Here is a 2979-nt window from a genome sequence, read left to right as displayed (position 1 = left end):
TCAAAGAAAGGCGTAGCCGGATGTCGGGAGAACCTGCTCATCGATAGATGTGTCTGCAAAGATGCAGCATTCTACCAGCGTGACCTATCGATGGCCTGGATACAAACGTCTCATCTGACAGATTTGGTCTTCCGAAGTGTCGGCGAGGAACAAAGTATCTGCAACGAACATGCTTGCCGTCCCGGTACTACTCTATTCATTTGGAGTAGTTCCATGGACGAAGACCGAGCTCAGATCCCTTGATATCGGGACAAGAAAGGTTATGCACATGAACAAAAGCATGCATCTTAAGTCTTCCATTCCGCGACTGTACATCTCACGCCGTCAAGGGGCTCGCGGAATATTGAGTCTTGAATGTCTTCACAACAGAATTATTCTGGGTACAGAACATAGAGTTGCAAATGGAAGAAACCCTCTTCTTAAAATGGTCAGGAATCACGAAAAAGTGGGCAAAGGAGCGTTTCTGTACAAAGCAGCGGAGGAGGCTGCTGAAACACTCGCACTTGACTTCAGTATTAGGTATAAGCAAAATGCATCAAATCTTATCTCTCTCGAGTACTCACTCCTGAAAGTCCGGATTAAGAAAGCACAGTGAACAGCTCCTCGATAAGAGGATGCGCGGTATCTTCCACAGAAATGTGAAGGATGAGTCAATGTCTTGTGAGCTAATGTTTGCTTTCCTTAAATCGCCCGGATTGAAGTCTGGCACGGAGGGTTTCATCTTTGCATGCCAAGACCGTGTCATTTCCACATTAACATACCGTCGCCACATTTTGAGCCAAGACATTCCCGATGATAGCACCTTATAAGAGAGTTGCAACGATTGTACGCTCCGTGTTTTCAGGGTGCACGAGGCTTTTGCTGGATCGTTGTATTGATTTCTTTACAGACTGTAATCACCTATCTCACGGTCGTGAGACATGGTTGTGGCGAAATCCTTTTGCAATACCCAGGAAACAAGAAACGATTGGCCGCGTTTTAATCGTATTTTAAGTCGTATGAAATGTGTATCGTAAAGAGGAATGGCAAATTTCTGACGATAGGTTAGAGCAGGACTCGCCACTTCGATCAGGTGCTGGCTGCCTCGTCAATTCTATGACTGCGCCCAAGTTCTTCTGTCATTTTTTTCTTCGTTTGCCAGGAATCGAGCGAAGGGTAACGGTCATGGTAAATTACGTCTCGCCGTCATTCACGCTGGGGGGTTTGAACTTTTGTACTCGAATTTGCAATACAATTCTTTTCCAATTTCAATTTCATTTTTAATTTACAAAGCGAATCAAAATTGTCTGCAAATTCAACCTCAAATTAAGGCTTTAAAAAGGTGGAAAAATTTGGAGAGTTTTAAATTAAAATTAAAAAAGAATAAAGAAAAACGTCGGCCGCTGAAATCCCTTCTTCTTTATTTTGAAGAGTGTAAACTCTACTCTATAGTGACTGTGAGCCCTGGGTTCGAGGTGCGGGTGAATCGGAGAAGTGGTTATTTTACGATTCGGCGGTTTCAGGAGACGTGTTCAGGGGGTTCAACGCCCCCCCCCCCGAAAGTCTTGGTCTTTTGTAATAAAGGCCGACGCGGCTAAGCTATGCATTGGATATACATATATATTTTTTAAACCCCCCCTCCCCCCGAAAACCAGATTTTTTAAGTTTAATCATCGACAGTGCAATTCTTAACGGATTTTGATGTTTTTTTAGAAATGAGCGTAAGGCTTCCAGTTATAACAAATAACTGCGGATATTTTAATTGGACTTAACGTAAATTTTTTATTGAACAACAAAGTTACAACTTTTTGTTGCTAAACTTCCATTTTTTCGAAGACTTTCAAATTCATTAAAACCCATAGCTTTTGCATAAAGTATCACAGATGATGATGTACGCTTACAATAAGTTAGGAATAGATAATAATTGCCATTTATTTAAACAATTTTCATAAACAAATGCACATTTTGACCATTTTTTCATGAATAGCTCTGATTTTTTTTGCGGAATCAATGCAAAATGTCTTGTAAAAGAGTCTTGGCTGACATATTTTTAATAGTGACAGAAACTGGTAATTATGTTTTTAAAATTTATGAACAAATGCACATTTTTAACATTTTTTTTAATATGCTAGATTTTTTTTAAGAATGAACTGAAAATGTCTTGGCAAAGACTTCTTGCAAATAAATCTTTCTTGAAATAAAATAAAATAAATGAAGCAAACAAAATCAGGAACGACTTGAAGTTGCTGCAGCCACAAATAAATTGTTTTTGGTATCAACTATACCTAAAAACAGTTGAATCTAGCAGGAGCAACTTCAAGTCGTTGTTGATTTGTTTTTCTACATTTGTTTTATTTTGCTTCATGGAAGACGTTCACAAATAGACTGCGTGTTTCCACGGAGATATTGAGGGAATCCTTCGAAGTATTTTTTAACATGGAATTCAAAATAAGAAATCAGCACTTATGTGACATCATTTGGAACAGCGATTTACAATCAGAATGTAACAAAGTAGATTTGATTTTTGATAATATTAATACTACGTCTTCTCTTGATGAAAGTCAATTAATGGTTATAATAAAAAAAAATTGGTTGACTCTTTTATGCCTTCGTATAATAGAAAATGGAAAAGTTTCTGTAGGAAAAAAGCATTGTTTGTTCAAAATCACGCTGCATTCTTAGAAGCAGAGTTGAAGGTACCTTTTCCTTGCCCACTTATCCAAACGAAAGGTTTAACTAATGTTTTAAAGAGAGGAAGACCATGATTATCATTTGAAGATGGATCCGAAAAGACGAAGAAAAGGCGCGTCCAAGAACTTGCTTCAAATTATAGCAAGGAAGAATTACACAGGCCAACAATGCTCAGAACCAGAGACCAGACCTACTATACCCGAAGGCTTTTGCAGCGCTGAATCCGAATCTGACCTCAGAAAAATTCCATCACCCTCAGTTTTCGAGATATTCTAACCTAAAAGGGTCAAAAACCCGTTATTTTGATGT

The sequence above is a fragment of the Belonocnema kinseyi genome, chromosome 2, assembly GCF_010883055.1.
Source record: "Belonocnema kinseyi isolate 2016_QV_RU_SX_M_011 chromosome 2, B_treatae_v1, whole genome shotgun sequence".
In the NCBI taxonomy this organism is placed as follows: Eukaryota; Metazoa; Arthropoda; class Insecta; order Hymenoptera; family Cynipidae; genus Belonocnema; species Belonocnema kinseyi.
Note: the sequence above shows the minus strand (reverse complement) of the source record.